Below are 22,786 nucleotides of genomic sequence, written 5' to 3'. Positions count from 1 at the left end.
GGTCAGATTACCTATTTTACCCTATTTAATAAACAGTGCTACACCTGAATTGGAGAAACAAATCTGATATTTAAAAGAATATAAATTCAATATTAAGCATGGACTCAAAGAGGGCACAGATGGCCACCTGGTCTTTCTCAAGTCCTTAAAGCCTCCATTATTAAAAGTTCTGTACTTCATAACTCATCATGGAGTATAAAAAATTATGCCAATTATGAAAAAATATTAGTGTGGGGACTATTTTTAAATTGCCAAAATGGTTTATAACCAATGTTTGCTTTGTCAAACCCATAATCCTTGGAAGACAATAAAAACTTCAGGTGGTACATTTGTACTTTCTGATGGTCCATTTGAACATTTACAGAGGAATTTCATTCATTTGCCATCTTAAATGGGATATGAGTATGTTCTCATAATAGTCTATATTCTCTGATTGGATAGGAGCTTTCCATGTAGGAAGGCCAATACTATAACAGTAGCTTAAAAGGTTATTAAAACATGTATTTCCTTTATGGAGCACTCCTGGAGAAATCTCCAGCAATAGAAGTACTATTTTACTGGACAAATTATAAAGCAATTGAATAAGGTGTCATGAATACAATGGCATTATCATTGTCTTCATCACCCTCAGTCTTCCGGAAAGACTGAAAGGACAAATGGCATCTAAAAACTGAAATTGGCAAAATTAAGCGAATCAATTGGATTGTATCTTCATGAAAGCTTATTTACAATGGGGAAGTGAGAAGATGTGATATGGTAGAAGGGTATGATCAGAGGTATTGTGTCAGAGAGCTGGGTGACATGGAAGAGAATGAAGTTTTACTGAGAGGAATTAGGTGGAAATATTATTATAGTAACGATAGTATATATATAGCACTTAATTTATAAAGTATTTTCCAGTATAGTATGTCATTAGGTCCACACTTCACTTAACTCACCTAAACCATTCTCTGGAGATCAGATTGATTTTGGCCTGTGTGACGAAGAGCTGTCATAGTCATGGTGGTTAAACAGAGAAAGCAGAGGAGTGACTGCCAACCCTGTCATCTTCTTCTCTCCCCTCCCTTTGTTCTGGTTTTGAGGGTTGCTCAATTCATGAATAGTTCTTTGCTCAATTAGACTCTGCTAAATTTAATATTTTTCCCCACCCAGACTGTGTCCTCTGTCTCTTATTCTCCCCAAAGAAAAGAAGAACAATCATTAATGGCAAATGGCAACTGAAGTAAACCAACACCAAGAGGTAGCTTTACACTTGGGAGATAATATGGTTTTTAGTGCTCTATACATTCAAAGAAACTTCTCCAGTAATAAACTATAGAAATGATCCCTGAAAGTATAGTCTTTAACTTTAATTTGTCTAAAGATTTTAACAGATGATAGGTGCTCAATAAATATTTATTGAATGAATGAACAATAATGTAGTAGCATTATAAAGGCAAATATTACCTTAACCTACAATAACATGATTTGGGCAGGGACACAAACCCAAACCATCAATAATAAAACCACTGATCTGAAGAATATAGGACAAAAATTTCAGATATAGTAAAAGAAAGCTTTAACGGACCCGTTACAACACCCAAGTGGGTCATAGGAGAGAAATTATTTTGACAAAACTTGATGAAAATCCCTTACAATGAACTGGGCACTGTGTTAAGTACTTTACATTAATTATCTTATTAAAATTTCTCAACAATCCTGTTATCACCACCCACATCCATGGAAATTGAAGCTTGGAGATGTTTAATAATTCCGTCAAGATCATATTGCTAATGACGTGTGTTAGCTAGCTAAGGCAGGTCTCTTGAGAATGAATTTTTCTCATTCATTCATGAGTTTTCACTCTCTGTATTCCATGGCAAAACATGTCTTCTGCTTGGAGTTGGAGACCTATTGAGATGAAAGTTACCCCTGGGAACTCTACCGACATCCCTGGGAGATGCTTTCCTACCATCAGTGTTAGAATAAAGATGTTTTGTGATCTACTTGTGTCAGGCTGGGCTAGAGAGTTTCTATCATAACCTAATCATAACCCTATTTCTCAATTCAATTATTCCCACTGTACAGGTAATCCATAGAGTGAAACCAGTACATAGGGTTCATGAAGATACATGTTACAACAGCTGGTCAGGCACATGTGAAGTGAGGTGCCATAACATCTTCCTCATTTCAGAGAAATGGAAAAGATCTAGGCCAAATACGGAGTTCATACATGAGACAGTAGCATTCAATTCCTATTTCCATATGGGAGTCAATTTTCATTGACTCAAAGTTTGGAAGAAATGTTCTTATTTCCTCAAGTTACTGGCAAGCAATAAAGGTGCATACCTATGGAGGAAGTTAGGACAAAAGATACTTAGGAAAGAGAGAATATAAATCCTACTAATAGGACGTAGAAACTTTTAATAAAATATAAAAATTGATTAGAGTTACCTTTCTTTACTTGAATAAATTATATACCACAATTTGAAAGAAGTTTTGGTAACTTTTTAGAGTTTCAGGTTCATTATTTATAACACTGCTGAACTATCATAAAGTTCATTAAAAGGTCAGAATTGTCTCAGAAATGTTAAAGTTATCTGAGAGATGGTGCTCTACTTTAAGAAGAAACAAATTATCTCTATGGATATTTAATAGGAAGTAAAATTACTACTGAGATGAGAAAAAGATGAAAATAATACAGAGCATGATAATTTATTATATACAATCCCAGCTGTGCTTTTACTTTCATTTATGATTAATATTAAACCAATGTTTCACCTGCTTACATTCTGAAATTGGTTATATGCCTAAATTTTAGTGAAAATAAATATCATCTTGATTATATGGTAGAAGAAAAAGCACAAAAATATTTTTTCAGACTTTAAAAGAGAAGTCATTTTTAAGGTTTACTTTATTAAATTAAAGCTGGCTACTGAAGAATAATGCAGTAAAACCAGGGTCAGCACAATAATGTGGAAGAAAAAGATACAAGCATTTACTGAAAGGTACAATATCTGTCATAAATAGGTATTGTGCTAGAGATTTTACACGTTAATTCATCTAATTTTAAAGACAAATCTATGAGGCAAGCCATATCGCCCCATTTTATAGATGAGGCAACTGACGTTCCAGGAGGTTAAGAAACATGTGGCCAAGAACACACTGTCAGTGAGGTCATTATATAGTGGTTACTAGCTGCCTTCAAATGATTAATTTGCTACTTCTCTTTTCAAAAGGTGATTTTTTTCTTTGAAAATATCCACAAAATTGACAAACCTTTAGTTAGATTGATGAAGCCAAAAATAAAGACTCGATTTACTAAAATTCAGAATGAAAGAGAGGACATTACTATTAACCATAAACATACATCAAGGACTATAAGGGAATATGATCAACAACTGTATGTATACAAATTATATAACTTAGATGAAATGGGAAAGTACCTAGAAAAACAAAAACTACCAACATTGATTCAGGAAGAAATATAAAAGATGTATAGACCTAAAACAAGTGATTGAATTTGTAATAAAAAAATTACTCACAAAGAAAAGCCTAGGCTTACATGGCTTCCCTGATGAATTCTAGTAAACATTTAAAGAACAATTAATACCCATCCTTCTCAAACTCTTCCAAGAAATATAAGAGGAGGGAATACTTCTCAACTCATTTTATGACATCAGTATTACCTTGTTACCAAAACCAGAAAAATATATCACAAGAAAACTATAGACCAATATATCTTATGAATATAGTCATAAAAATCTTCAATAAAATACTAGCAAACTGAATCCAGTAATATAAAAAAAGGATTGTATAACATGACCAAATGAAATTTATCCCAGGAATGCAAGGTTGGATTAATATCAGAAAATCAATTAATATATCATATGAATAGAATAAAGGAAAAAATTCATGAATATCTCAATACACTTGGAAAAACGTTGACAAAATTCAATACCCTCTCTCATGATAAAAATACTCAAAAAATTAGCAATAGAAGGAAACTTCCTCAACCACATTAAGGGGTACCTAGGAAAGACCCAGAGCTAACATTATACTAAGTGATAACTGAATATTTTCCCCCTAACAGGACAAGGATGTCTGCCCTTACCACTTCTATTCAACGCATTGTTACTAGAGGTTATAGTTATGAACTTAGGCAATAAAAAGAAATGAAAGGCATCCAGAAAACTCTCTCTATTTGCAGATAACATAATATTATATAAAGCAAAGTCTAAGGAATCCACACACACACACACAAAGACCCTACTAAAGCTAATAAACAAGTTTAGCAAGTTTGCAGTATACAAGGTCAATATTAAAAATTAGCTCTAATTCTATTTTTGCAATGAACTATTGAAAAATAAAATTTAAGAAACAATCCCATTTATAATAGCATCAAAATAAAACATTAGGAATAAATTTGACAAAAGATGTGTAGAACTTATACTGAAAACTACAAAATATTGTTGAAAGAAAGTAACGAAGATCTAAGTAAATGAAAAGACATCCCACATTATAGACTGGAGGACTTAATATTGTTAAGATGGCAATACTCCCTAAATTGATCTACAGATTAAACACAACCTTATCAAAATACAGGCTGATCTTAAAATTCATATGGAGATTCAGCGGCACAGAATAGCCAAAACCAATCTTGATAAAGAAGAACAAAGTTGGGCCGGGCGCGGTGGCTCACACCTGTAATCCCAGCACTTTGGGAGGCCGAGGTGGGTGGATCATGAGGTCAGGAGTTCGAGACCAGCCTGGCTAAGATGGTGAAACCCTGTCTCTACTAAAAAATACAAAAATTAGCCAGGCACGGTGGTGGGTGCCTGTAATCCCAGCTACTCGGGAGGCTGAGACAGGAGACTCGCTTGAACCCAGCTACTCGGGAGGCTGAGACAGGAGACTCGCTTGAACCCAGGAAGCGGAGTTTGCGGTGAGCCAAGATTGCGCCACTGCACTCTAGCCTGGGTGACAGAGCAAGACTCCGTCTCAAAAAAAAAAAAAAGCATGGCACATGTATACATATGTAACTAACCTGCACATTGTGCATATGTACCCTAAAACTTAAAGTATAATAATAATAAAAAAAAAGAACAGTTATACGACTCATACTTCCTGATTTCAAAACTTACAGCAAAGCTACAAAGTAATCAAGACAATGTAGTACTGCTGGCATAAGGACAGACATATAGATTAATGGAGTAGAATTGAGAGTCTAGAAATAAACGCTTACGTTTACAATCAATTGATTTTTGACAAGAGTGCCAAGAGAATTCAATAGGGGAAAAACAGTCTTCAACAAATGGTGCTGGGACAACTGGATACCCAGAAGTAAAAGAATGAAGTTGGATCTACTCCTCATACCACGTATAAAAATTAAATAAAGCACGTATCATACAAGATCTTCCTTTGCTTAAAGGCCTGCCTTGCTGTTAGAATAAAATACAAACTTCTGGGCATGCCATTTACCTCTCCATAGCCTAGACCTTGCTACTTCTGCAGTTTCATCCTTTGTCACCACCTCATTATCCTCCTCTTCAATCCCTCCTCCTGGATCCTACACTCTAAGCCACTCTGAGTGACATATGTTTCTTTGGGTCAGGTGCAGTGGCTCAAACCTGTAATCCCAGCACTTCAGGAGGCCAAAATGGGCAGATCACTTGAGGCCAGGAGTTTGAGACCAGCCTGGCCAACATAGCAAAACCCCATCTCTACTAAAAATACAAAAATTAGCTGGGCATGGTGGTGCATGCCTGTAATCTCAGCTACTTGGGAGGCTGAGGCACAAGAATTGCTTGAGCCCGGGAGGTGGAGGTTGTAGTGAGTCAAGAACATGCCATTGCACTCCAGCCTGGGCGATCAAGGGAAACTCTGTCTCAAAAAAAATAAATAAAAAGCACCAGGCTTTGCTTACATATATCAGTGGAATACTATTTCTCTATACTACCTGATAAATACACCTCCATATTGCAAGGCAGTCCAAGTATCACCTCTTCTATGAAAGTTTTCACTGACATAGAGGCATATCCACATACTAATTGTCTTTTCTTTCCCCCATAGTATCCCAACACAGTTCCTCCATTGAGAATTAACACTGCCACTGTGAGGTGTATGTTGTCCTGTTCCTTGCTTCAGGAATGAGGTACTGAGTCTCAACCAAATCCCTCAAGAAAATTACCTTTGTCCAGAAAGAACCTCTTTTTCCCAGGGCAGTGCAAATCCCTTGATAAGTCTGTGAAGAGGATAGGGTACAAAGGCCCCCTTCAACGTGAGAGTATTCTCATTTTGCCATCCAAGCCCCAGAGCTCCTGTGAAGACTTTGTACTAACAGCTCAACTCCTTCTACTGCTCAATGCTTTCCTTCACTTCCCCACAGGAGTTGATCGGAGTGCATTCCCCAACAAACTGCTTATATTCTAACTCCATCTTAGAGTGTATTTCTCAGGGACCCTAACCTAAGACACTGTTTTACACTTACTTTTTAATAGTTCGTCTTCAGATATTGACTGCATCAATGCATCCCTCAGTGCAGGTTGTCAATACAGGCTTGCCAAAATAAAAATAAAATAAAATAAAAAATGGATCACAGACCTAAATGTAAAGGCTAAAACTATAAAACTCTTAGAAGAAAACATTAATATATATCCTTGTGACCTTAGGTTAGGCAATACTTTCTTTAAAATGATACCTAAAGGAGAAGCCACAAAAGGAAAATTAGATAAATTGGACATTAAACTTCGCAGCATAAAAGTTTAAGAATAAACTTAACAAAATATGGGTAGAACTTATGCTGAAAACTACAAAACACTGTTGAAAGAAAGTAAAGAAGATCTAAGTAAATGAAAAGACATCTCATGTTCACAGACTGGAGGGCTTAATATTGTTAAGATGGCAATACTCCCTTTCTTTTCCTTCACACAAATAAGAGTGAAGAAACAACTCATAGAATGAAAGACAATATTTGCAAGTTAAATATCTGATAAGAGACTCATATCCAGAATATATAAAGAACACTTACAACTAAAAAAAAAAAAAACTACTCAATTGAAAAATGGGCAAAGGATCTGAATATACATTTCTCCAAAGGATACGTATAAGTAGCCAATGAGCACATGAAAAAATCATTAGTCTTCAGGAAAATACAAATCAAAACCACAACTGAAATATCACTTCAAATTCACTAGGAAGAATATAATAAAAAATAGACAATAACAAGTGTAGACAAGGATGAAGAGTAATTGGAACCCTCATATGTTGCTTGTGGAAATGTAATATGGTGCAGCCACTTTGGAAAACAGTCTGGAAGTTCCTCAAAAAGTTCAACAGAGAGTTACCATATGACCCAGCAATTCCACTTGTAGGTATATACTCAAGAGAATTGAAAACAAATGTTTACACAAAAACATGTACACAAATATTGAGAGCAGCATTATTCATAACAGGCAAAAAATGGAAACAACCTAATGTCCATCCATTGATGAATAGATAAATGTAATATAACTATATAATAGAATATCATTCAACCATAAAAAGAATGAAATACAGGATTCATATGGATGAATCCTGAAAATATTATGCTAAGTGAAAAAGCCAGTCATAAAAGATTATACATTATATGATTCCACTTAAATGAAATGTCAAGAATGGTCAAATCTATAGAGACAGAAAGTAGATATATGATTCCTAGGGGCTGGAAGAGGAGAGTGTTCAGGAAAAATGGGTAGTGACTACTTATAGGTACAGGGTTTCCTTTTGTGTCTCTAAAATTGATTATGATAATAGTTGCACAACTCTGTGAATGTACTAAAAACCAATGAATTAGCACCTGAAATGGGTGAAGTATATGGTATCTAAACTATATCTTAATAAAGCTGTTATCTTAAAAAATAGTGGTGCAAAAACTGTTGGTGCCTTGCATGGATTAAGGCAGAGACACCAACCTATACTAGTGGCCATTGTATTCTTTACCATCATGCATTTTCAGAGAAAGAAATGCCATTTCAGGCTGGGCGTGGTGGCTCATGCCTATAATCCCAACACTTTGGGAGGCCAAGGTGGGCGGATTACCTGAGCTCAGGATTTGGCCAACATGGTGAAACCCTGTCTCTATTAAAAATATAAAAATTAGCCAAGCATGGTGGCAGACGCCTGTAATCCCAGCTACTCGGGAGGCTGAGGTAGGAGAATCGCTTGAACCTGGGAGGCGGAGGTTGCAGTGAGCCGAGTTTGTGCCTCTGCACTCCAGCCTGGGCAACAAGGGCAAGACTCTGTCTCAAAACAAAAAAGAAAAGAAAAGAAAAGAAAGACATGCCATTTCACTTAAGAATGTTCTTGATGAAGTAGAAATTATTGTTTGTAAAATGCTATTTATGTTATTTATGTTAACATGCATTGGTTTTTATTTTTAAATCAATTAGTAAATTCTAAATGCTATTTGTTGAGATTATAAGGAACTTGTAATGCTGCATAACATACTACATTTATATAACATATCACATCCTTCTGAACTGACTTTAGTTTGGCTGTGTAGTTTGTAGAGGTTAACAACTCTTAATCTGCATTAGGAACAATTAAAAACCCTTTTCTGCCTTTATCAAGAGGGTAAAATGGACACAAAAATATTTGGATGTGGGGGACTAGAAACCTATTTATCTTATTCTTTAAAAGAAAGAAAAATTCTTCCTAAAATATTTTGCTTAAGGTATTAAATTTTAAAATCTATTTCACTATAATGTATATTATACAATATGTTACATGATGATCCAAGATGCTGGTTTTAAATGTCATAGTTCACTCAAGTTTTGAAATTATCCTTCCAAATTATCTGGTTCCTAAATCTATTCATTCAAATATTTATTGTACTAGTTTCTATATCATAAAGGCCCAGATATTATCAGCTAATAAAATAAAATACAAAATCTAAATAAATGTTCCCATGAAATCATTTGCTGGAATCTCACTGCAACACAAAAGATATTTGCTAACTGGCTCCAAGGGAGAACAAAAAATTAGTTGAATAATTTATTTCAAATATAAGAGCTGTTTAGTATTACAGTACTTTTAAAATTAAATTTAAGTTTTCTCCATTATTCAGAAACATATCAGTTATAAATGGTTCCATTTCAGGAAATTTTCTTGGCTCTCGATCTCTCCCTGGGTAGCCATTGAAAGACTTTTAGGAAGATGAAAGTTTTCAGAATAAAGTTAAACAAGTAATGAATACTTCCAGACTATTAGTCACTTCTATGTTCTGGCACCCATATATAAATGAAATAAAACAAAACAAAGACATTTAAAATGGAAAACCTTCAAAACTAAAGTCTTCTCATCTTCACTACCAAAGCTAAACAGCTCCAACTTCTTATCCAGTTTCATTCAAGCTAAGATTCTCTCAGCATTCTGGTGGGCAGAGATATACAGCTATACAGCATCTAATAAAATTCCAGGCCACAGTCACTGAATAAATAAGCAAAGCTAAACAAATGGCATTCCTTATCAAATAAACACTAACATGATTGAGCATAAAGCATTTCAATCAGTCAACATCTGTTTTATAATCGTATTTCCTGTTTTATAAATGTAGTGTGAATGAACAATTCATTTTCATAGATTTACTGCCTCATGTTGCCTTACCATTGCATTTCAATTCTAGTTAGAGGGGCTTGAACAGAAAGGTATATATTGAATGAAGGAAAATCTTGATTGTAACTCAGGAAGGAGTTAGTCGAGTTGTCCTGCTAGTTCAGGGTTTATTACTTTATACACAAAACCATTTTAAATTTAATCTTTTGGATGGAAATCTAAACACTCAATACTCATTGCTTATCTTCACAAATAGAACATAGTAGATGATCACAATTTAATTGTTTTTTGATGAATTTGGGTCATTATTATGAACATCGATTACTGAGCTATATTATAACATGTTGATGCCCTCAAGACTTATTTAAGTCATATAGGGCTATTAGACCCACACTGCTATGAGTTCCTGGTTTGTTTTTCAGTTTTTCTGTCTCCTTCCTTAGAGTCAGCTGTCTCTCCCTCCTACTATTCGATGAGCCTTGTTAACATTTCTAAATGGCCTCTCCACAGCTGTTGGCGAGGAAATATGATAATCATGATTAAAGCATAATGATGAGTAAATAAATTATAAGCGAGTATCTCAGAATCTTACACTATATAACATGCATGAGCTTAAGTGCATGGATCTTGTGACACACACTTTATCTGCACACAGCCTTTTTTCATCTGAGTTCTTAGGTGATGTACTAGATCATTGAATTCCAGCTGTATATTGCCATATTTGATAAACCTTCCCCTTTAGGATCATATATGCAGGACAATTTCATAATCTGGTATAAGGTCCTTAGGTAGTTAAAACAAGATTTTAGACAAATCTATTTTTTCTGCAACTGCAGATAAAAAAGCATAGTCTTTCTAAGCTTGAACATTTAGGATACCTAAGAAATAAATTGCACAGAGATTTAATACCTTGGAAGTATGACTTAGAAATCTGAAAATTTGTATACAACTAAGTATATAAATAGTAAAACAGATTCAGTTCAATCAGCAAATGTCTATTGAGCATCTACCATGTTCAAGGCATTATACTAGCATCACAAGGGATATAAAATGAGTAAGACACAGTCTGCCGTTTAAGAACTTAATATCTAGTAAGCGAGATTAGATAAAAATGACTAAGATGAAAGGCAAATAAATGTAATAGATGTAAGAAAACCATAAGTAAGTTATTATGGGAATTCAAAGAAATGAGAGATTAAACTTAGCTTGGGGAGAAGGATCAGAAAATCATGAAGTATTCCATGGAATACATGGCATTCATGATAAGCCTTGTAGTTTGGACAGGTTCTTAAGAGAAGAGAGTAGGAGGAAGAGACAGCAGTAGTAGTCATCTTGGGCTAAGGAAACTGCAATTGTTCATTTCACAAATATTTACTGAGCATTTATTATTATTACATGCCAGGCACTGTTGTAGGCAATAGGGATAGAACAGTAAACAAAGCAGATAAAAATCCCTGCCCTCACGGACCTGATATTACAGTGCGGAGAGAAAGAGACAATAAGAATAGTAATGACAATAACAACAATGACAGCCAAGACATTAGAGTACTTAACATGTTGGTCAGGCACTGTTTTTGTGTTTTAAATATAAACCCATTTAATCCTCAAAACACCTCTATGAAGTAGACTGGTATTAATATTATCCCTATTTTAGAGATAGAAAACTAAGATATACTGGTCAAACTGTCCAAAGGCACAATGAGAAATGAAATTATGATTCAAACCTGGGGTATCCAGCTACAGAGGTTTATATTCTTAACCATTATGTGATTCCAAATAAGCATCATCTATAACGTGTTACATGTTGATAAACACTAAACTCAAGGAGCAGCAAGTCACTTTATTTGGAAGATATCAGAGAACAGCAGCGGGGAGGAGCCAAGATGGCCGAATAGGAAAAGCTCTGGTCTACAGCTCCCAGGGAGAGTGAGGCAGAAGACGGGTGATTTCTGCATTTCCATCTGACGTACCGGGTTCATCTCACTAGGGAGTGCCAGACAGTGGGCACAGGTCAGTGGGTGCGTGAACCGTGTGCGAGCCGAAGCAGGGCGAGGCATTGCCTCACTCGGGAAGCCCAAGGGGTCAGGGAGTTCCCTTTCCTAGTCAAAGAAAGGAGTGACAGATGGCACCTGGAAAATCGGGTCACTCCCACCCGAATACTGCGCATTTCCGAGGGGCTTAAAAAACGGCGCACGAGGAGATTATATCCCGCACCTGGCTTGGAGTGTCCTACGTCCACGGAGTCTCGCTGATTGATAGCACAGCAGTCTGAGATCAAACTGTAAGGTGGCAGCGAGGCTGGGGGAGGGGCGCCCGCCATTGCCCAGGCTTGCTTAGGTAAACAAAGCAGACTGGAAGCTCCAACTGGGTGGAGCCCACCACAGCTCAAGGAGGCCTGCCTGCCTCTGTAGGCTCCACCTCTGGGGGCAGGGCACAGACAAACAAAAAGACAGCAGTAACCTCTGCAGACTTAAATGCCCCTGTCTGACAGCTTTGAAGAGAGCAGTGGTTCTCCCAGCACGCAGCTGGAGATCTGAGAACAGGCAGACTGCCTCCACAAGCGGGTCCCTGACCCCTGACCCCTGAGCAGCCTAACTGGGAGGCACCCTCCAGCAGGGGCAGACTGACACCTCACACGGCCAGGTACTCCAACAGACCTGCAGCTGAGGGTCCTGTCTGTTAGAAGGAAAACTAACAAACAGAAAGGACAGCCACACCAAAAACCCATCTGTACATCACCACCATCAAAGACCAAAAGTAGATACAACCACAAAGATGGGGAAAAAACAGAGCAGAAAAACTGGAAACTCTAAAAAGCAGAGCGCCTCTCCTCCTCCAAAGGAACGCAGTTCCTCACCAGCAATGGAACAAGGCTGGACGGAGAATGACTTTGACGAGCTGAGAGAAGAAGGCTTCAGACGATCAAATTACTCCGAGCTACAGGAGGACATTCAAACCAAAGGCAAAGAAGTTGAAAACTTTGAAAACAATTTAGAAGAATGTATAACTAGAATAACCAATACAGAGAAGTGCTTAAAGGAGCTGATGGAGCTGAAAACCAAGGCTCGAGAACTACGTGAAGAATGCAGAAGCCTCAGGAGCCGATGCAATCAACTGGAAGAAAGGGTATCAGCAATGGAAGATGAAATGAATGAAATGAAGTGAGAAGGGAAGTTTAGAGAAAAAAGAATAAAAAGAAACGAGCAAAGCCTCCAAGAAATATGGGACTATGTGAAAAGACCAAATCTACGTCTGATTGGTGTACCTGAAAGTGATGGGGAGAATGGACCCAAGTTGGAAAACACTCTGCAGGATACTATCCAGGAGAACTTCCCCAATCTAGCAAAGCAGGCCAACATTCAGATTCAGGAAATACAGAGAACGCCACAAAGATACTCCTCGAGAAGAGCAACTCCAAGACACATAATTGTCAGATTCACCAAAGTTGAAATGAAGGAAAAAATGTTAAGGGCAGCCAGAGAGAAAGGTCGGGTTACCCTCAAAGGGAAGCCCATCAGACTAACAGTGGATCTCTCGGCAGAAACTCTACAAGCCAGAAGAGAGTGGGGGCCAATATTCAACATTCTTAAAGAAAAGAATTTTCAACCCAGAATTTCATATCCAGCCAAACTAAGCTTCATAAGTGAAGGAGAAATTAAATCCTTTACACACAAGCAAATGCTGAGAGATTTTGTCACCACCAGGCCTGCCCTAAAAGAGCTCCTGAAGGAAGCGCTAAACATGGAAAGGAACAACCAGTACCAGCCGCTGCAAAATCATGCCAAATTGTAAAGACCATCGAGACTAGGAAGAAACTGCATCAACTAACCAGCAAAATAACCAGCTAACATCATAATGACAGGATCAAATTCACACATAACAATATTAATTTTAAATGTAAATGGACTAAATGCTCCAATTAAAAGACACAGACTGCCAAATTGGATAAAGAGTCAAGACCCATCAGTTTGCTGTATTCAGGAAACCCATCTCATGTGCAGAGACACACATAGGCTCAAAATAAAAGGATGGAGGAAGATCTACCAAGCAAATGGAAAACAAAAAAAGGCAGGGGTTGCAATCCTAGTCTCTGATAAAACAGACTTTAAACCAACAAAGATCAAAAGAGACAAAGAAGGCCATTGCATAATGGTCAAGGGATCAATTCAACAAGAAGAGCTAACTATGCTAAATATATATGCACCCAATACAGGAGCACCCAGATTCATAAAGCAAGTCCTGAGTGACCTACAAAGAGACTTAGACTCCCACACATTAATAATGGGAGACTTTAACACCCCACTGTCAACATTAGACAGATCAACGAGACAGAAAGTCAACAAGGATACCCAGGAATTGAACTCAGCTCTGCACCAAGCAGACCTAATAGACATCTACAGAACCCTCCACCCCAAATCAACAGAATATACATTTTTTTCAGCACCACACCACACCTATTCCAAAATTGACCACATACTTGGAAGTAAAGCTCTCCTCAGCAAATGTAAAAGAACAGAAATTATAACAAACTATCTCTCAGACCACAGTGCAATCAAACTAGAACTCAGGATTAAGAAACTCACTCAAAACTGCTCAACTACATGGAAACTGAACAACCTGCTCCTGAATGACTACTGGGTACGTAACGAAATGAAGGCAGAAATAAAGATGATCTTTGAAACCAACGAGAACAAAGACACAACATACCAGAATCTCTGGGACACATTCAAAGCAGTGTGTAGAGGGAAATTTATAGCACTAAATGCCCACAAGAGAAAGCAGGAACGATCCAAAATCGACACCCTAACATCACAATTAAAAGAACTAGAAAAGCAAGAGCAAACACATTCAAAAGCTAGCAGAAGGCAAGAAATAACTAAAATCAGAGCAGAACTGAAGGACATAGAGACACAAAAAACCCTTCAAAAAATTAATGAATCCAGGAGCTGGGTTTTTGAAAGGATCAACAAAATTTATAAATCGCTAGCAAGACTAATAAAGAAAAAAAGAGAGAAGAATCAAATAGACGCAATAAAAAATGATAAAGGGGATATCACCACCGATCCCACAGAAATACAAACTACCATCAGAGAATACTACAAACACCTCTACGCAAATAAACTAGAAAATCTAGAAGAAATGGATAAATTCCTCTACACATACACACTCCCAAGACTAAACGAGGAAGACGTTGAATCTCTGAATAGACCAATAACAGGATCTGAAATTGTGGCAATAATCAATAGCTTACCAACCCAAAAGAGTCCAGGACCAGATGGATTCACAGCCGAATTCTACCAGAGGTACGAGGAGGAACTGGTACCATTCCTTCTGAAACTATTCCAATCAATAGAAAAAGAGGGAATCCTCCCTAACTCATTTTATGAGGCCAGCATCATCCTGATACCAAAGCCGGGCAGAGACACAACAAAAAAAAGAGAATTTTAGACCAATATCCTTGATGAACATTGATGCAAAAATCCTCAATAAAATACTGGCAAACCAAATCCAGCAGCACATCAAAAAGCTTATCCACCATGATCAAGTGGGCTTCATCCCTGGGATGCAAGGCTGGTTCAATATACGCAAATCAATAAATGTAATCCAGCATATAAACAGAACCAAAGACAAAAACCACATGATTATTTCAATAGATGCAGAAAAGGCCTTTGACAAAATTCAACAACACTTCATGCTAAAAACTCTCAATAAATTAGGTATTGATGGGACGTATTTCAAAATAATAAGAGCTATCTATGACAAACCCACAGCCAATATCATACTGAATGGGCAAAAACTGGAAGCATTCCCTTTGAAAACTGGCACAAGACAGGGATGCCCTCTCTCACCACTCCTATTCAACATAGTGTTGGAATTTCTGGCCTAGGGCAATTAGGCAGGAGAAGGAAATAAAGGGTATTCAATTAGGAAAAGAGGAAGTCAAATTGTCCCTGTTTGCAGATGACATGATCGTATATCTAGAAAACCCCATTGTCTCAGCCCAAAATCTCCTTAAGCTGATAAGCAACTTCAGCAAAGTCTCAGGATACAAAATCAATGTACAAAAATCACAAGCATTCTTATACACCAACAACAGACAAACAGAGAGCCAAATCAGGAGTGAACTCCCATTCACAATTGCTTCAAAGAGAATAAAATACCTAGGAATCCAACTTACAAGGGATGTGAAGGACCTCTTCAAGGAGAACTACAAACCACTGCTCAAGGAAATAAAAGAGGATACAAACAAATGGAAGAACATTACATGTTTATGGGTAGGAAGAATCAATATCGTGAAAATGGCCATACCGTCCAAGGTTATTTACAGATTCAATGCCATCCCCATCAAGCTACCAATGACTTTCTTCACAGTATTGGAAAAAACTACTTTAAAGTTCATATGGAACCAAAAAAGAGCCCGTGTCACCAAGTCAATCCTAAGCCAAAAGAACAAAGCTGGAGGCATCACACTACCTGACTTCAAACTATACTACAAGGCTACAGTAACCAAAACAGCATGGTACTGGTACCAAAACAGAGATATAGATCAATGGAACAGAACAGAGCCCTCAGGAATAATGTTGCATATCTACAACTATCTGATCTTTGACAAACCTGACAAAAACAAGCAATGGGGAAAGGATTCCCTATTTAATAAATGGTGCTGGGAAAAGTGGCTAGCCATATGTAGAAAGCTGAAACTGGATCCCTTCCTTACACCTTATACAAAAATCAATTCAAGATGGATTAAAGACTTAAACGTTAGACCTAAAACCATAAAAACCCTAGAAGAAAACCTAGGCTTTACCATTCAGGACATAGGCATGGGCAAGGACTTCATGTCTAAAACACCAAAAGCAATGGCAACAAAAGCAAAAATTGACAAATGGGATCTAATTAAACTAAAGAGCTTCTGCACAGCAAAAGAAACTACCATCAGAGTGAACAGGCAACCTACAAATTGGGAGAAAATTTTCACAACCTACTCATCTGACAAAGGGCTAACATCCAGAATCTACAATGAACTCAAACAAATTTACAAGAAAAAAAAACCCCATCAAAAAGTGGGCAAAGGACATGAACAGACACTTCTCAAAAGAAGACATTTATGCAGCCAAAAAACACATGAAAAAATGCTCACCATCACTGGCCATCAGAGAAATGCAAATCAAAACCACAGTGAGATACCATCTCACACCAGTTAGAATGGCGATCATTAAAAAGTCAGGAAACAACAGGTGCTGGAGAGGATGTGGAGAAATAGGAACACTTTTACACTGTTGATGGGACTGCAAACTAGTTCAACCATTGTGGAAGTCAGTGTGGCGATTCCTCAGGGATCTAGAACTAGAAATGCCATTTGAACCAGCCATCCCATTACTGGGTATATACCCAAAGGACTATAAATCATGCTGCTATAAAGACACATGAACACATATGTTTATTGTGGCATTATTCACAATAGCAAAGACTTGGAACCAACATAAATGTCCAACAATGATAGACTGGATTAAGAAAATGTGGCACATGTACACCAGGGAATACTATGCAGCCATAAAAAATGATGAGTTCATGTCCTGTGTAGGGACATGGATGAAATTGGAAATCATCATTCTCAGTAAACTATCGCAAGAACAAAAAACCAAACACCGCATATTCTCACTCATAGGTGGGAATTGAACAATGAGAACACATGGACACAGGAAGGGGAACATCACACTCTGGGGCCAGTTGTGGCGTGGGGGGAGGGATAGCATTGGGAGATATACCTAATGCTAGATGACGAGTTAGTGGGTGCAGCGCACCAGCATGGCACATGTATACATATGTAACTAACCTGCACATTGTGCACATGTACCCTAAAACTTAAAGTGTAATAATAATAATAAAAAAAAGAAAACAGCAAAGGATAAAGCCAAATAAATAGGTTGGGCTCATATTATGGAGGGCCTTGAATCCAAGACAGGGGAGTCCACCTACTGAATTAAGTGCAATGGGAAACCACTGAAGATATGATTAGTGCCTCACTTTATAAAGGGTGAACTGGAGTGAGAAGAGAGGCTGGAAGAGGAGATCTGATTCACCACTGAACATTTATCAAGATTATTGATACAGCCCAGGTGAAAATTAATTACGGTATAGAACAGAATAAAATATATATTGAGAGTCCAAGAAATTAGAGATTACACACACACACACACAAGCACACGCGCACGCACACACACACACACACACAGAAAAACTCATTCTTCCATTTGAGGCCAAAATCTCAAAGACATCCTTGACTTCCCTGTTTCCTCTCACATGCCACGTTCAATCAACAGTAAATTCAGAATCCAACAATCTTTTACCACTTTCACCACCACTACTCTGGTCCAAGCCATCAACTCTCACCTAACTTACTGCAATAGCCCCCTTACTTACTTCCTGCTTCTACCCTTGCCCTGCTACAGTCTAGTCTCAACCCAGCAGCTAAAGTTTTCCTACCAATAAAATAGGTCAAATCAGGTAACCCCTTTGCTCAAGCCCCTCCATTGGTTTCCTATTTCACTCATAACACAAAGCCAAAGTCTTTACAATGACCTACAAGGCCCTACATGATCTGTTCCTCTCCTCTTACCTGTCTGACCTCACCTCTGTTACTCTTCCTTTTACTCATTCTGCTTCAGTCACAATGGCCATGTTGCTATTTCTGGAACACTCATGTTCTCCCCCATCTCAGGGCCTTTACATTTGCTACTTCTTCTGCCTGGAATGCTCCCTTATCCTCTCCCATATTTGCCTGGCTCTTTCCTGACTGCCTCCAGATCTTTGCTCAAATATCACCTTCTCAGTTAGCTTCCCTGGACTACCCAATTTTAAAATGTGCACATATACATACACATCCTGTCCTGACCTTCTCTCTCCAACTTCCCTAATTTTTCTCCATATAACTTTGTATTATCTGACATTCTATGTATTTTACTTATCTGCTTGTGTGTCTTCCTCCACTAGACTGTTGGCTCCGTGAGGGCCAGAATTTTTGCCTGTTATGTTCACTGCTATATCCTTGGTTCCATAAATAGTACCTGGTAGATGGTAGTTCTTAATAAATATTTGTTAAATAAATGAATGAATCAATTAAGAAAAAAAAATTTGAAAAAAATTAGGGACAGTGAATTCATATAGCAGGGCAACTAATGGAATAGGTGGAGCAAAAGAGGAGGAAGGATCAAAATGTCTCCATGGTGGCCAGATTTTAGGAATGGCAACAGCATTATCAGAAATGGAATAGTTACAGGGAACTGATTTGGAGGGTGGAAATTAATTCATTTTTAGACACGATGAGTATACAATATTGAACACTAATGGGAGATCAAGAAATGAAATGCAAATCTGAAGCTTAAGAATGAAGTCAGGGCTAGATATAATAATTTGGGAGTTACTAAAATATAGAGAGAAACCAGGCATGGAGGCTCATGCCTATAATCCCTGCACCTTGGGAGGCTGAGGAGGGCAGATTGCTTCAGCCTGGGAGATTGAGACCAGCCTGGGCAATACAGCAACACCTCATCTCTACAATTTTTTTTTTAATTAGCTGGCCATGGTGGCATGTGCTTTTGGTCCCAGCTACTCAGGAGGCTGAGGTGGGAGGATCTCTTGAGCCTGGAGGTCAATGCTTCAGTGAGCCAAGGTCACACCACTACACTGCAGCTTGGTCAACAAAGCAAGACACTGTTTCAAAAAAGAAAAAAATAAAACAGAGATAATAGTGTTGGAGGGGACAGGACACAACCTTGGGAAAGGTTACACTTCAGAGGTTCAAGGAAGGACATCAGTCAGGGAGGCAACAAGAGAACCAAAATAATGACATGTCATGAAGCCAAGAGAGTAGAAGGTGGTAGTAAATTAGTATTAAACGTTACAAGAAAAGTCAAGAAGGTTCTTAAAGCTCAAAACAAACAGGCTGATTTGGCAAATAGGAAGCCATTGGAAGAAGTATTTCTTTGAAGTGGTAGAGGCAGGAGCCAAATTCCAAGCCACTTAGGAAGGAGTCAGGACATGAAGGCAAAAGGTATTCAATTCTTTCAACAAGCTCACCAGAATGAAAATACTCACTTTTGCCCAGTAATCCCACTCCCTGGAATTTAACTTTTAAAAAATTGTTCCATGAAAGAATAATAGCAAGCAAATACATTAATGCTAAAGGTTGTACATTACATTGTTGTTGGTAATAGTAAATGATTGTAAAATACTTGAAATGTCCAACTACAAAAAGTAGTGATTTATGATCTATTAAAACAATAAAATACTTTTTGAATATAATAAAGTCTGAAGAAAAAGGGAAATACTTATGTTAAATAGAAAAAATCAAAATACAAATTTAAAATATACACCATTCATTCATTTCACATTTGATTATGGAGTCCCTCCTATGTGATAGGCATATATACTAGCTATATAGTGGCAGACAAAATAGACAGACCTTCTACCCTCATAAGACTTAACAGTTTGTGATTCAAACTATGGGGAAAAAAAGGTACATATGTAACAGAGAAAAGTATACCCCAAATAACAAAAGCTATGTATTATGATGATAGATAGATAGATAGATAGATAGATAGATAGATAGATAGGCTTTTCCTACAATATTGTTCAATAAAAATTAGCTGTTTTCAATAAATAAAGAGAAAAGTAAATATTTATAGCAAGGAAAGGAAGAAGAGAGTTGAGAGGTAGCTTGACGGGGCAGCAGGGTTCCAGGAAATGTTTTTTAGATGAGGGAATGTGACCATGTCCAAAGACAAAGGGGATAGCAAAGAGGCAGAGATTGAAAATTCCACATCTTTCTTACTGCAACAGCTAATTTAATATATCCACTCTGAGAGCTCTTCAAATTCCTTGGAGAATAGACTTTGAATAGCCTAGAATAGCTGTCCTAGAGCTGACATTTAAACATGTCTCTTGTGAACACTAATAAAGACCCCATCCTCCACCTAAGGCAAAGCTTGATTCAGACAATAAATTTCATAGTAAAACTGATCATGGAGGAAATAGTTACCGAACATTATTAGATCTCATGAATTGATTCAGACTATAGAATATATTCACCTCACACCAATAACTTTGCTTCTAAATGATTTTTTTTTGAATACAGTAAAATTGCCTGGGTGTAGGATGTATTTTTGTTACCATCTAAAAGGAAGATAAATTCATGAAAGTGTGGTATAGCATACCGAATATGCTGACCTTTCCGTTCCTTAACTTCTTCATCTCCAATGACCTCATCCTTCCATTCCATATGAGCCACTCACTCTGTACACCTTGGAAGTTTCCATCACCCTTTCCTACTCCATCTCCAAAATCACTAATTCAAACATGAAATTCTCGATCACAAACTTCCAGCTTTGCTGGTTCAACTATTCCTACTATCACTATTCTTTCAGGTCATCAAGACCTCTAGTTTACTGACCCTTCTTCCTCTACTTTCTCCCTATTAATCAAAATTTTCTTCACTTCCTTCCCTATCCAGCTTAGGTTCCATAGTGTATCAATGCTGTTACACTCTTGCCAAAACCACAAAACCTCTGAACTCACTATGATGATGTTATTGTTATTGATAATGATAATGATGTTTTTGTACTCATCTAGGCCAAATTCTAACCATTGATCATTCCTACCATTCACTTTCTCTGTGCTTATCTCCAGTAGCCAAGTTATAGGGCAAAGTAACAAAACAGGCAGATGTGTTTCAATACATAAAATAAAAATCACTTGCAGTAGACTCCTGAAATCTGCTCACCAATCTTGCTGTTTTTCTTTTTCACTTTCTGTCACTTTTTTTTTTTTTTTTTGAGACGTTGTCTCGCTCTGTCGCCCAGGCTGGAGTGCAGTGGCGCGATCTCGGCTCACTGCAAGCTCCGCCTCCTGGGTTCATGCCATTCTCCTGCCTCAGCCTCCTCAGAAGCTGGGACTACAGGTGCCCACCACCACGCCCGGCTAATTTTTTTGAATTTTTAGTAGAGACGGGGTTTCACCATGTTAGCCAAAATGGTATTGATCTCCTGACCTCGTGATCCGCCCGCCTCGGCCTCCCAAAGTGCTGGCATTACAGGCGTGAGCCACCATGCCCGGCCAAAGCCTACAGCACCCGGTATTCCCAGGTGGTCTCCCATCCAAGTACTAACCAGGCCCGACCCTGCTTAGCTTCCAAGATCAGACGAGATCAGGCTCGTTCAGGGTGGTATGGCCGTAGACTCTGCCATAACTTTTAAAAATTCTCCAATCTTCTCAATCCTCCAGAGCACTATTCCCCAGCTCCACCCTTTTCAGAAAATGACCTTGCCTCTTACTTCATAAAGGAAACGGACCATTTGCTTTTTGGGGCTCATACACAGCAGGTACTCAAACGTGATAAATGGATAAAAAGAAAAATGTGAAATGTAGAAAAACCTGGCATGGTAACCTTAAACAAAACCTCAGGTTTCCCATTTAAAAACGTGGTAGGTGTATAACATGATCTAAGTCCCCCCCACAACTCTAAAACTTACATTCACATATCCAGACCTATGAATGCAAACTATACAGGGAAGAATTTTCTCAAAAGTGAACAAGCAGTAGTCAGGAAATACCATTTTATGCCCATCTTACCAACTGGCAGAAGTGCTATTATTCACTGTTCAATAAATAAATATTTACTGAGTTCCTTCAATGTATTAGGATTTACGGGCAAAAATAGGGGATATTTAAGACCTGGTCTTTGGCTTCATGGAGCTTTCAATCTATTAGGAGAATAAAAACTTTATATAAGTGTCTCTAATAGGTGACACATGGAGTTTCTTTTGAAAAGACTAGTGATTGAGAGGAAAAAAAGAATGACATTAGCAAGATGGCCAAAGAGAAGTTCCCAGTACTGTTTTATCTACCACACACACACAAAAACAAAACAATGAATAAATGACTACATTTTTGACAGAAATGACTAAAGGAGAGCACCAGAGAACATCAAAGAAGCAGCAGAAAACCTATAGAGCACACAAACCCAGGATGGCTGCTTAGGGAAGGGAAAGAAACACCTTGCCTCTGCCACCCTATTCCCCCATTCAGAATCAGCTTGGAACCAGCTTGGAATTAGCTGGTTAGAACCACAGCTATATCACAGTCCCCTGGACCCAACCTTCTGAAGTGTGCCACAGAGCAACAGTCCCTGGTTAGTGGGAAAACTACAGTCATT

At 37.9% G+C, this 22,786-nt stretch overlaps 1 protein-coding gene, 1 non-coding gene and 1 pseudogene across 4 annotated transcripts in view; all 3 read right to left on the bottom strand.

The window, feature by feature from the left end:
* Positions 1–22,786, bottom strand: part of EDA (ectodysplasin A) — a 434,047-nt gene that overhangs the window by 352,465 nt on the left and 58,796 nt on the right. The window lies entirely within an intron of this gene.
* On the bottom strand, positions 1,144–1,343 carry LOC112207266 (small nucleolar RNA U3; annotated as a pseudogene).
* Positions 21,692–21,810, bottom strand: LOC112207111 (5S ribosomal RNA). Its single transcript, XR_002941581.2, has one exon. It is a non-coding gene; the product is annotated as a 5S ribosomal RNA (ribosomal RNA).

This window comes from Pan troglodytes, chromosome X, assembly GCF_028858775.2.
Source record: "Pan troglodytes isolate AG18354 chromosome X, NHGRI_mPanTro3-v2.0_pri, whole genome shotgun sequence".
In the NCBI taxonomy this organism is placed as follows: Eukaryota; Metazoa; Chordata; class Mammalia; order Primates; family Hominidae; genus Pan; species Pan troglodytes.
The sequence above is the reverse complement of the archived record's forward strand: the minus strand, read 5'-3'. Positions and strand labels throughout refer to the sequence as shown.